Source organism: Schistocerca americana, unplaced genomic scaffold (genome assembly GCF_021461395.2).
Source record: "Schistocerca americana isolate TAMUIC-IGC-003095 unplaced genomic scaffold, iqSchAmer2.1 HiC_scaffold_49, whole genome shotgun sequence".
Lineage (NCBI taxonomy): Eukaryota > Metazoa > Arthropoda > Insecta > Orthoptera > Acrididae > Schistocerca > Schistocerca americana.
Window position 1 is genome coordinate 1510115 of NW_025726225.1, and position 14419 is coordinate 1524533.

Below are 14419 nucleotides of genomic sequence, written 5' to 3' on the forward strand. Positions count from 1 at the left end.
AATGCAGACACAGGTACAGGAAGACTGAGTCTTCTTACCGTCTATGTTTTGAGCCTTTCCAGTGAGACCAGCTTCAGATTCCGATACTTCACTTCTGGTTTACAGTCTCTCTTGGACCTTCTCTTTGACGATGAAACACAAAAATCTGCGTTGGAAAATACAAAAGGCGCCATGTCGACTTATGTACAACAAGACTAAGTCTTCTTACTGTCCATGTTTTGAGCCTTCCCTGTGAGACTAGTTTTAGATGCCGATGCTTCACTTCAAGATTACTGTATCCCTTGGACCTTCACATGACGATGAATCACAGAAATTGCATCGGCATTAAATACAAAAGGCACAATGCCGACTTAAGCACTAGAAGACTGTGTCTTCTTACTCTCTATGATTTGAGCCTTCCCTGTGTCACCATTGTTAGATTCCGATGCTTAACTTCATGTTTACTATATCCCTTGGACCTCCACATTCACGATGAAACACAGAAATTGCATCGGAATTAAATACAAAAGCCACAATGCCGACTTAAGTACAAGAAGACCTAGTCTTCTTACTATCTATGTTTTGAGCCTTCCCTGTGAGATCTGTTTTAAATTCCGATGCCTCACTTCAGCTTTACTGTATAACTTGGACCTTCACTTTGACGATGAAACAAAACAATTGCATCGGAATTAAATACAAAGGCAAAATGCCGACTTAAGTGCAAGAAGACTGACTTTCCTTAGTGTCCATGTTTCGAGCCTTTCCTGTGTCACCAGTTTTATAATCCGATGCACAACTGCAGGTTTACTGTATCGCTTGGAACTTCACATTCACGATTAAACACAGAAATAGCATCGGAATTAAATACAAAGAGCACAATGCCCAATTAAGTACAAGAAGACAGACTTCTCTTAGTGTCTATGATTTGAACCTTTCCTGTGAGACCAGTTTTAGATTCCAATGCTTCACTTCAGGTTTACTGTATCCCTTGGACCTTCACTTTGACGATGAAACACAGAAATTGCATCGGAATAATAAACAAAATGCACAATGCCGACGTATGTACAAGAAGACTGAGTCTTCCTACCGTCAAAGTTTGAGCTTTTCCTGTGAGACCAGTTTTAGATTCCGATGCTTCACTGCAGGTTTACCGTATCCCTTGGACCCTCCCTTTGACGATGAAACACTGAAATTGCATCGGAATTAATTACAAAAGGCACAACGCCGACTTAAGTACAAGAAGACTGAGTCTTCTCTCTGTCTATCTTTTGAGCTTTCCCTGTGAGACCAGCTTTAGATTCGGATACTTCACTTCAGGTTTACTGTATCCCTTGGCCGTTCACTTTGACAATGAAACACAAAAATTGCACCGGAATTTTAAAAAAAAGGCACACTGCCGCCTTAAGTACAAGAAGACTGACTTTGCTTTGTGTCTGTGATTGAGCCTTTCCTGTGTCACCGGTATTACATTGCGATGCACGACTGCAGGTTTACTGTATCCCTTGGACCTTCACTTTGACGATGAAACACAGTAATTGCATCGGAATTAAATACAAAAGGCACAGTGCAGACATAATTACCAGACGACTGACTTTTCTTAGGGTCTATAATTTGAGCGTTTCCTGTGTGACCAGATTTAGATTCCGATGGTTCATTTGAGTTTTACTGTATCCCTTGGACCATCACTTTCATGATGAAACACAGAAATCGCATCGGAAATCAATACGAAAGGCACAATGCCGATTTAAGTACAAGAAGACTGAGTCTTCTTACCGTCTATGTTTTGAGCCTTTCCTGTGAGACCAGTTTTTAGATTTCGATACTTCATTTCATGTTTACGTTCTCCCTTGGACCTTCACTTTGACGATGAAACACAGAAATTGAATCGGAATTAAATACATGGGGCACAATGCCGACTTAAGTAGAAGAAGACTGAGTTTTCATGCTGTTAAAGTTTGAGCCTTCCCTGTGAGTCCAGGTTTATATCCCGAAGCTACACTTCAGGTTTATTGTGAGCTTTGGACCTTCACATTGACAATGAAAAACAAAAATTGCATCGGAATTTAAAAAAAAAGCACACTGCCGCCTTAAGTACAACAGGACTGACTTTTCTTAATGTCTCTGATTCCGGCCTTTCCTGTGTCACCAATTTTAGATTACGATGCACAACTGCAACTTTTTTGTATCCCTTGGACCTTTACTTTGACGATGAAGCACAGTAATTGCATCGGAATAAAATACAAAATGCACAATGCCGACTTATATACAAGAAGACCTAGTCTTCTTACTGTCTATGTTTTGAGCCTTCCCTGTGAGACCTGTTTTAAATTCCGATGCTTCACTTCAGCTTTACTGTATAACTTGGACCTTCACTTTGACGATGAAAGTCAACAATTGCATCGGAGTTAAATACAAAGGCACAATGCCGACTTAAGTGCAAGAAGACTGACTTTTCTTAGTGTCTATGTTTCGAGCCTTTCCTGTGTCACCAGTTTTAGATTACGATGCTTCACTGCAGGTTTACCGTATCCCTTGGACCTTCCCTATGACGATGAAACACAAAAATAGCATCGGAAAATACAAAAGGCGCAAAGCCAACTTAAGTACAAGAAGACTATTTCTTCTTACTGTCTATGTTTTCAGCCTTCTATGTGAGACCAGTTTTGGATTCCGATGCCTCACTTCAATTTTACTGTATCCCTTGGACCTTCACATGACGATGTAACTCAGAAATTGATATCGGAATTAAATACAAATGGCACAATCCCGACTTAAGTACAAGATGACTGACTTTGGTTACTGTATATGTTTTGAGCTTTTCCTGTGTCCCTAGTTTTCGATTCCGATGCACAACTGGTGATTTTCTGTATCCCTTCGACATTCACATTCACGATGGAACTCAGAAATTGCATCTTAATTAAATACAAAAGGCACAATGCCGACTTAAGTACAAGAAGACTGACTTTTCTTGGTTTTTTTGTTTTGATTCTTTCCTGTGAGACCAGTTTTAGATTCCGATGCTTCACTTGAGGTTTGCTGTATCCCTTGGACCTTCACTTTCGCGATGAAACACAGAAATCGCATCGGAATAAAATACAAAAGGCACAACGCCGACTTAAGTACAAGAAGTCTGAGTCTTCTCACTGTCTATGTTTTGAGCCTTTCCTGTGAGACCAGTTTTTAGATTTCGATAATGCATTTCCTGTTTACGGTCTCCCTTGGACCTTTACTTTGTCGATGAAACACAGAAATTGCATCGGATTTAAATACAAGGGGCACAATTCCGAATTAAGTACAAGGAGACTGACTTTTCTTAGAGTCTCTGATTCCAGCCTTTCCTGTGTCACCAATTTTAAATAACGATAAACAACTGCAAGTTTACTGCATCCCTTGGACCTTCACATTGACCATGAAACACAGATATTGCATCGGAATTAAATACTAAAATCACAGTGCTTACTTAAGTACTAGAAGACTGTGTGTTCTTACTGTCTATGATTTGAGCCTTCCCTGTGAGAACAGTTTTACATTCCGATAACTACAATTTTACTGCATGTATTGGACCTTCACTATGACGATGAAACACAGAAATCGCATCGGAATAAAATACAAGATTCACAATGCCGACTTAAGTACAAGAAGACTGACTCTTCTTACCGTCTATGATTTGAGCCTTTCCTGTGAGACCAGTTTTAGATTTCGATACTTCATTTCAGGTTTACGGTCTCCCTTGGACCTTCACTTTGACGATGAAACACAGAAATTGGATCGGAAATAAATACAAAAGCCACAATGCAGACTTAAGTACAAGAAGACTGACTTTTCTTAGTGTCTATGTTTCGAGCATCTCCTGTGTCACCAGTTTTAGATTCCAATGCTTCACTTCAGGTTTACTGTATCCCTTGGGGTTTCACATGACGATGAAACACAGAAATTGATATCGGAATTAAATACAAATGGCACAATGCCGACATATGTACAAAAAGACCGACTTTGGTTAGTGTCTGTGTTTTGAGTTTTCCTGTGTCCCCAGTTTTTGATTCCGATGCACAACTGGAGAATTACTGTATCGCTTTGACGTTCACATTGACGATGAAACGCAGAAATTACATCTGAATTAAATACAAAAGGCACAATGCCGACTTAAGTATAAAAAGACTGACTTTTCTTAGCGTCTGTGTTTCGACACAGTCCTGTGTCTCCAGTTTTTGATTCCGATGCACAACTGCAGGTTTACTGTATCCCTTGGACCTTCACATTGTCGATGAAACACAGAAATTGCATCGGAATTAAATACAAAAGGCAAAACGCCGACTTAAGTACAAGAAGACTGAGTCTTCTCACTGTCTATGTTTTAAGCCATTTGTGTTCCACCAGTTTTGGATTCCGCTGCACAACTGCTGGTTTACTGTATCCCTTCGACCTTCACATTGACGATGCAACACAGAAACTGCATCGGAATTAAATACAAAAGGCACAATTCCGAATTAAGTACAAGGAGACTGACTTTTCTTAGTGTCTTTGATTCCAGCCTTTCCTGCGTCAGCAATTTTAGATTACGATGCACAACTGCAAGTTTACTGTATCCCTTGGACCTTCACACTGACCATGAAACACAGATGTTGCATCGGAATTAAATGGAAAAGGCACGATGCCGTCTTAATTACTAGAAGTCTGTGTCTTCTTACTGTCTATGATTTAATCCTTCCCTGTGAGACCAATTTAAGATTCCGATGCTTCACTTCAGTTTTACTGTATCTCTTGGACCTTCACTATGATGATGAAGCACAAAAATTGCATCGGAATTAAGTACAAAAGGCACAATGCCGACTTGAGTACAAGAGGACTGAATTCTCTTAGTGTCTAAGTTTTAGCCTTTCCTGTGTCCTCAGTTTTAGCTTCCGTTGCAAAACTGCAGGTTTACTGTAACCCTTGGACCTTCACATTGATGATGAAACACAGTAATTGCATCGGATTTAAATACATAAGGCACAATGCCGACTTAAGTACAAGAAGACTGACTTTTCTTAGTGTCTATGCTTTGAGCCTTTCCTGTGTCACCAGTTTTAGATTCCGTTGCACAACTGCTGGTTTACCGTATCCCTTGGACCTTCACATTGGCGATGAAACATAATAATTACATCGGAATTAAATACGAAAGGCACAATGCCGACTCAAGTACAAGAAAACTGACTTATCTTAGTGTCTAACTTTTGAGCCTTTCCTGTGAGACCAGGTTTAGATTCCGATGATACACTTCAGGATTACTGTACCCCTTGGACCTTCACATTGACCATGAAACACAGATATTGCATCGGAATTAAATGCAAAAGGCACAATGCCGACTTAAGTACTAGAAGACTGAGTCTTCTTATCGTCTATGTTTTGAGCCTTTCCTGTGAGACCAGTTTTAGAATCCGATGCTTCACTTTAGGTTTACTGTATCTCTTGGACCTTTACTTTGACGTTGAAACACAACAATTGAATCGGAATTAAATACAAAATGCACAATGCCTACTTAAGTATAGGAACACTGAGTCTTTTTACTGTTTACGATTTAGGCCTTCAATGTGAGACCAGTTTTAGATTCCGATTCTTCGCTTCAGGTTTACTGTATCCCTTGGACCTTCACATTGACGATGAAATACAGAAGTTGCATCGGAATTGAATAAAAAAGGCACAATGCCGACTTAAGTACAGGAAGACTGAGTCTTCTTACTGTCTGTGGTTGAGCCATTCCTGTGTCACCTGTTTTAGATTCCGATGCTTCACTTCGAGTTTAGTGTATCACTTCGACCTTCACTTTGACGTTGAAACACAGAAATTGCATCAGAATTAAATACAAAAGGCACAATGCCGACTTAAGTACAAGATGACTGACTTTTATTAGTGTGTATGTTTTGAGCCTTTCCTGTGTCACCAGTTATAGATTCCGTTGCACAACTGCTGGTTTACCGTATCCCTTGGACTTTCACATTGACGACGAAACACAGTAATTGCATCGTAATTAAATACAAAAGGCACAATGACGACTTAAGTACAAGAAGTCAGACTTTTCTTAGTGTCTGTCTTTTGAGCCTTTCCCGTGACATCAGTTTTAGATTCCGATGCACAACTGCTGGTTTACTGTATCCCTGTGACCTTCACATTGACGATGAAACACAGAAATTGCATCGGAATTAAATACAAAAGGCACAATGCCGAATTAAGTAAAAGGAGACTGACTTTTCTTAGTTTCTATGTTTCCAACCTTTCCTGTGTCACCAGTTTTAGATTCCGATGCACAACTGCAGGTTTACTGTTTCCCCTGGACCTTCACATTGTCCACGAAACACAGATATTGCATCGGAATTAAATGCAAAAGGCACAATGCCGACTTAAGTACTAGAAGACAATGTCTTCTTACTGTCTATGATTTGAGCCTTCCCTGTGAGACCAGTTTTAGATTCCGATGCTTCACTTCAGTTTTACTGTGTCTCTTGGACCTTCACTATGACGATGAAACACAAAAATTGCAACGGAATTAAATACCAAACTCACAATGCCGACTCAAGTACTAGAAGACTGACTTTTCTTAGAGTCTGTGCTTTGAGCCTTTCCTGTGTCACCAGTTTTAGATTCCGTTGCACAACTGCTGGTTTACCGTATCCCTTTGTAATCTCCCCACGGAAAATTACCCTCTACCACGCAATAATTAATAATGGTCAACCAAATCATTTACATGTATTTACGTTTGAAAAGTATCTGATCAGATTTTCTAGTAATATATGCGCTGACAGCTCTTCGACGCCAAGGTATTTTTCTAGTACGTTTATTCTTTGGAACAACAGAGGTACAGAAATGTATGCTCTATGGTTATTACAGAGAGAGAGAGGAACAGCTTCGGAAGTATCGGTTGGAAGATTGTCGGATTGCTAAAGGAGATTTATTTACTCTTCTTCGCGCTAAAGCGAGCTAGGAAAGTTTGTGCCGCTAGCGTGATAGATAAAGAGAAAGAAAAACCTGTAAAAGAAAATTACATGAGACTTGGAACCAACAGAAAACGGAACATGTACGGAAATGGATTCAATATACAATTTTCCTCAGAAATAAGGTTTGTGACCATTTTATTCTAGAGTGAATGACGAATGAGTTCTCTGTCTGAACCATTGATGATTGTCTGTGCCCTGTAATTAATTGGGAAGTTTCAGCTGTGACGAAGAGAGCCTGCAATCTCAGAGTTTTTTGAAATCGTCCAAAAAGGCTTCGTCCACATCTGAAATTTTAGATCTGTCGTTAACTGAACGAATTGTTCAAACGATCGATTTTCCCAACTGAATGCAGCGCTTAATAATTATAAGAAATGTAAAGATCTTTTCTAGCAAGCCAGCCGCTGAATATTAAGACGAAGGGCTCCACCAGAGATTCTACTAGGCTGATTTCACGTAAATAATATATTTAAACTGTACACAGATGAAGGACAGAGAGAGAGAGAGAGAGAGAGAGAGAGAGAGAGGGAGAGAGAGAGAGACAGAGAGAGTGAGAGAATCCTCCATTAGCATAATTGTTTATCTGTCTTTTCACGGATCAGCCTAACTAGAAAACACGAAGCCCTGACTTTATTGTACCGATTTGTGTGTGAGAGGGAAAGAGCGATAAAGGCGACAGATACACTTCTGTACAGACAAAACATTACACCAAGTTAGCGGCAAGCTGCATTCACATAGACTTTCATCATTTACAAAAGCAGAGTAGAATTCATTATAATGGCCAATCCGTGACAGGACACGTTGTTGGACATTGTTAAAATAATTTTGTTCTCTGTTCCATGTGAACTACGACGAGACAACTTAACTTGGAAAAGAGAAGAAATACTCGCAGGCATATTAAGTGGATCTACAAATAAAAGCAGCACGCTGGGCGCAGGATAAAGTCCAGATCTAAAATTTTTTATTCAAGCTTGCTAGTATTGAGGAAGTAGACGTAGATTTGAACATTTACTAATTGTGTTCATGCCAGACGTAGTTTGATTGACCTGCTCTAGTTGCATTTACCTGTATAAGTACTATAAGAAAGAAGCCACAGAAGTATTCTTGTGTGAAGGGAGATATATACATATTGACTGTAGAACATTTATATGGCTTTAACTAGGGCAATGTTTAAGATGAGTCAAGCAGAGCAGAGCAACACGCAACAGCCTTCAGCTGTGGGCACGGATAATAGTGATGTAGCCGCAGAAGTATTCTTGTGTGAAGGGAGATATATACATATTGACTGTAGAACATTTATATGGCTTTAACTAGGGCAATGTTTAAGATGAGTCAAGCAGAGCAGAGCAACACGCAACAGCCTTCAGCTGTGGGCACGGATAATAGTGATGTAGTAAGAAGTGCTGTAGAACCGATCGCTACAGATAGTGCAATAGAACGCCCGGTAGACACGGCTGTAGATGTAACAGCAAGTATGCAACATGGATTAGATCCATTTGTAATTATCATGAGACAGATGCAGATGATAACCGAGAGCATGAATAATATGAAAACCGACATTAATGCGAAGTTAGCCTCAGTTACCGAGGGGCAAAATGATTTGAATGCGAAATTAGCCTCAGTTACTGAGGGGCAGGAAAATCTGAAAGCTGAGATTAAGCAGCAGTTACATGACAGTTTTTCCGAATTAGAGCAGCGGATAGAGGCGAAGACAAAGGAACTTAAAGATCAGGCCGAAGAGACGGAACGAAAGTTAACTGCACAAATAGAATTGGTTAAAGCTCAATGTGAGGAATCTACTCAACGCGTTCGTGTAGAAATGAAGGAGTATGTGGCTATCAAGATAGATACCGTACGGGAACAGGTGGAAATGGTTCCGCAATTAGTACAAAAGCAAGATGCCATGTCATGTGCAATTGCGCAACTTCCTGAATTGGCACGTACGCAGACGAACCTAAAGGAAAGTGTTGAACATCTGACCGAACGTCAAGACGTTATAGACCACCAAATTAATGTATTAACGGGTACATTATCCGAAATCACATTAGAAAACAAAAGGCTAATGTGTGAAAACGTTGAGCAAAATGTCAAAGCAGCATTCCAGAGTCCATGCGGCAAACAGGAAGACAATTTGTTTGCGAAAGGACTTGAGGAAGTGCGACAGCAGTTAGGTGCGGATTTCGAGCATTGGAAACAAACGATAGAAGAGTCGATACGCGTTTCACAACAAGGCTCCGAACAAATGAATACCGGCCAGCAGCAGAAGTTGGCAGCGTCTGTAGAGCCAGTTACTGCACATTCGCACACGATACCGACTTGTGTGAGTAACTCGAATATTAAATTGCCACGAGCTAGTTGTTCGCGTGAAGTTTTATCTGACGGAGATTACGAAAGCCTTTACCATGCCGAAGAAAAAATGATAAAGCATCGGCAATTCCAGATTTTTAACACTGACAAAAGGGGGGTCCATCCGATTGTTTTTATCCGAAGTTTTAGAGGAGTGCTACCCAGAAATTGGTCGGAGTGGCAGAAAATCAGTTTCGTGACTGGGTATATACAAGGTTCGGGGGCGATCTGGGCCTCGGGCATGACTTCTGTTTGCTCGACATATGACGATTTTGAGAAAGCGTTTTTAGCAAAATTCTGGTCAGAAGGGGTACAGGAACGCCTAAGGCAGGAGGTGCTATACCCAGAGCCTTTCTCTTTTTCAAAAGGAAGCCTTAGGAAGTATTTTGAAAAATATATAAACAAAACTAGATATTGGGACAGACCTATCCCTTTGCCAGACATAATAAACATACTTACGGCAAGATTACCAACTAACATCCGGAATCAATTAATTTACGGGAACGATAAAGACTTGGAGTCGTTCCTCACGACGTTAGATCATATAGACATTATAGAAGAGAGCAACCAGAAAGCCCGTAACAACAGATTCCAATATAGGGAGATAGAACCTCCGCCAAATGGTAGGCAAGGGAACGCACAGAGATCGATAAATAGTGGAGAAACCCCTCAAAATCTCTATAATAATACCGGCAATAGTCTTGCGAGGGGCTGTCCAAGGAGCAACAGGAATGGGAAACGATACAATCCCGTATGGGGGAACGAAAGGAATTTCAGACCGCAAGCCTGGAACAATAACAGTAATAGAAAGTGGAATCAACCGGGGGGAATAGATTCAAATAACCAACATCAGTGGGGACGGACATCTACGAATCAACCGGTAATTACCGAAGTGACGGACGATGTCAACCACCAGGCGAATCAAAATCCAACAAACTTGTAAGGACCCACTCGTGCCCCGGAGGAGCGGTCAACAATTGGTTGAGGGGCAACAGGATATGTGTACCCATGCTAACGTATAATGATGGACGATTACTGGCAGATGAATTGACCGAGGACTTAGAACTCCAAGATGAGGATAAGGAACAGGTGGCAGTAGCCGAAGTGCAAGTCATTTTGGAGACTGTACCCATAGTGGCGGTTTTGGACACAGCTGCAACCACGAATGTTATTTCGTTGGCTCTATTCAACAAGATCAGAAATATAAGACGAGTACCAATTTTTCCAGTTCAAAATTGCAGAATAATAGGCGCCGTTGGGGCTAGATCGGCTAATGTAAAAGTGCAGTCACTACTTAGTGTAGAAGTCGGAAATGTAGCAATATTAAGCACATTCCTTGTTGTAAAAAATTTGGTGGTAGACTGCATTATAGGAGTCAACAGCCTACGTCAATACGGATGCAGAATAGATTTTAAAACAGGAAAAATTTGGTTAAATCTAAATAAACAAGAAATTGAGTTGGACTTGTTGAAAAAGGAAAGCCTTACCAGAAAATATAATAGTAGGATCAGGGTGCAAGTAATCAGGACTGCACAAAATTCTAAACAGCACGTAAATAATGAGTTCCAAGTCAAAGGAGACTTCGGTCAATTAGTGTATGAGAAGTTAAAGGAATCCGACTGCATTATTGAAGAGCAGAAGAAGCAGCTCAAATAATTATTATTAGTGTATGAAAACGTGTTTGACGAAAGGCCAGGAGTTATTAAGGGATACATATGCCATCTCTACGTTAAGCCACACGAAACGTATTGTAGAGCTTTCTATCCTGTTCCCTGGAGGTTAAAGGCTCAAGTTCAAAAAGAAATAGATCGCATGTTGAAATGGGGCTTGATCGAACCCTCTACAAGCCCATACTGCTCCCCATTGTTGGTCGTGCCAAAAGCAAAATGAACGCTCGTAAAAAACATAACAATAAACTGTGTGTGTAGTGATAGAAACCTTTAAATTGAAATAGTTAATCAGTGACATAGAGTATAGAAATAGTGACTATTATTATCGAGTGGTGTAAAGAAGATAGTGGAGATAGGCTTCACCTGTGGTTTGGGTGAACGTAGAACTTTAGCATGGCTAATGTCATCAAGAATGATGAAGGATCTAACTGACCTTCAAGAAGAATGAAATGTTTCCCGCAAATGACGCGGAATAATCAAAAGAGGTTCCGAGTGAATATTCATATATAATCTCATGTGAACGCTTACATGTGTAAACGTGTGAAGGGATGTGTTGTGGTAGTGAATCGTGAGTGACGGTTAACGCAGCAAAGATAATTTCCCGCGCAAAACAGTTGACGTCGCCACGATAATATAGATATAGACGATACAGATATGCTTTGTAAGAGACTCGCACCAAACGCGAGGATAAACTGATTCATGTTGAACTCTAAAAGGAATAGGTGTTATAATTAGAAGTTAACAGTTTTTAATTTATTAATGAATGATTAAAGAAAGTAATATTCATAGATTCAGTAGTAATTTAATGGTTCGTGTTCGTTTGGGAATTTTGTGTGAAAAATCCATTTCCATATATGAGCATGGATGAACACCGTATGAATCAGAGAGTAATTGAAAGAAGCGAATCCGCATTCCTCAATGCTAATAACTTTTACATTTCAGTACTCAAGCGAAGAAAGATATGTACTTAGAATAAAAAGTTTTGAGTATAGCTAAATTATGTGACTTATCAAGGAAATATGGATGATGTCTTGGTATAAAATGAACTACACTTTCCATTATTCGATGATTTGAATCCAAAATCTATAGTAAGTTACATGAATCCTTTAAATTACGAAGAACAAATCAGTGATAGAAAATGTGTTAGAACTTTTGGACTTATAAGCACAAGTGGGGAGGCAAAGTCAAAAGGAGTATTCGAAAGGGAGTAAGTCGGATGATGCTTTTGGCAACATCATTAGTTAATGGTTGAATTCCTTGAAGTACGTCATAACAAAAAGGATCTATGAAGCCATAAGGATTTTGCTTTCAAAAAGGAGAATCTTGGACGGTGCAACCTAATCAGTTCTCTTACAGGAAGGGTTTTCCTTTTGGTCATTGATAATTCTTTTGGAATGAATGTTGCATGTGAATTCGAGTATCCCTGTTCCTTCTACTCTTCCCATTGTGGGCCGCGTAGAAGATCAACTACAGAGGGGGCCGCGTAGAAGACCGACTACAAATGTGGACGTCAGGGACATGCAAGACCCGGGGGAGTTTAGCACCGCAAGATATTGTACCAGGAGCAAGATTGTAAAACGAGAATTCACGTTATTTATTGTAAAACGTTTTTTTTTTTTTTGCTAGAGGCACAAACCACTCTTCTCCAAATCGTGATACAAATTGATCCCTGTCTTTCCTTTAGAGATCTATCTCAAAATTATATTTTTTTTTCTTCTATAGGCTTTCCTATCTTCTATGTACCGTAGGCTGGGGGTCTAGGCTTAAGAGGTTTTCCAAGGTTTCCCTGCTTAAGAAGGTTCCCGAATGGGTAGACCCTGACATCAGTTCATGAAAGATCATGCACGTAAAAGCAATACAGCCGCGGTACCGGTCCCTTCATTTCTTCTGTCTTCAACATTTCTTTTCTTCGTCTGTCTCAAATATAATATTCTTTTCAGTCGGAGGACTGACAATCATCACTTCCGGGTTATCCACGCTAATAGATAGCTCGCGAAGTGTGTTCGGTGAATCAAAATTGAGCTCACAAACTTCGCTCGCTGCGAGGGGCGTTGTAATCTCCCCACGCAAAATTACCCTCTACCACGCAATAATTAATAATGGTCAACCAAATCATTTACATGTATTTACGTTTGAAAAGTATCTGATCAGATTTTCTAGTAATATATGCGCCGACAGCTCGTCGACGCCAAGGTATTTTTCTAGTACGTTTATTCTTTGGAACAACAGAGGTACAGAAATGTATGCTCCATGGTTATTATAGAGAGAGAGAGGAACAGCTTCGGAAGTATCGGTTGGAAGATTGTCGGATTGCTAAAGGAGATTTATTTACTCTTCTTCGCGCTAAAGCGAGCTAGGAAAGTTTGTGCCGCTAGCGTGATAGATAAAGAGAAAGAAAAACCTGTAAAAGAAAATTACATGAGACTTGGAACCAACAGAAAACGGAACATGTACGGAAATGGATTCAATATACAATTTTCCTCAGAAATAAGGTTTGTGACCATTTTATTCTAGAGTGAATGACGAATGAGTTCTCTGTCTGAACCATTGATGATTGTCTGTGCCCTGTAATTAATTGGGAAGTTTCAGCTGTGACGAAGAGAGCCTGCAATCTCAGAGTTTTTTGAAATCGTCCAAAAAGGCTTCGTCCACATCTGAAATTTTAGATCTGTCGTAAACTGAACGAATTGTTCAAACGATCGATTTTCCCAACTGAATGCAGCGCTTAATAATAATAACAAATGTAAAGATCTTTTCTAGCAAGCCAGCCGCTGAATATTAAGACGAAGGGCTCCACCAGAGATTCTGCTAGGCTGATTTCACGTAAATAATATATTTAAACTGTACACAGATAAAGGACTGAGAGAGAGAGAGAGAGAGAGAGTGAGAGAATCCTCCGTTAGCATAATTGTTTCTCTGTCTTTTCACGGATCGGCCTAACTAGAAAACACGAATCCCTGACTTTATTGTAACGATTAATGTGTGAGAGGGAAAGAGCGATAAAGGCGACAGATACACTTCTGTACAGACAAAACATTACACCAAGTTAGCGGCAAGCTGCATTCACATAGACTTTCATCATTTACAAAAGCAGAGTAGAATTCATTATACCTTGGACCATCACATTGGCGATGAAACATAGTAATTACATCGGAATTAAATACAAAAGGCACAATGCCGACTTAACTACAAGAAGACTGACTTATCTTAGTGTCTATGTTTTGAGCCTTTCCTGTGAGACCAGGTTTAGATTACGATGCTACACTTCAGGATTAATGTATCCCTTGGACCTTCACATTGACGATGCAACCCAGTAAATGCACCGGAATTAAATACAAAAGGCACGATGCCGACTTAAGTACAAGAAGACCGACTTTTTTTAGTGTCTATGTTTAAGCCTGTCCTGTGTCACCAGTTTTAGATTCCGATGCACGACTGCAGAATTACTGTATCCCT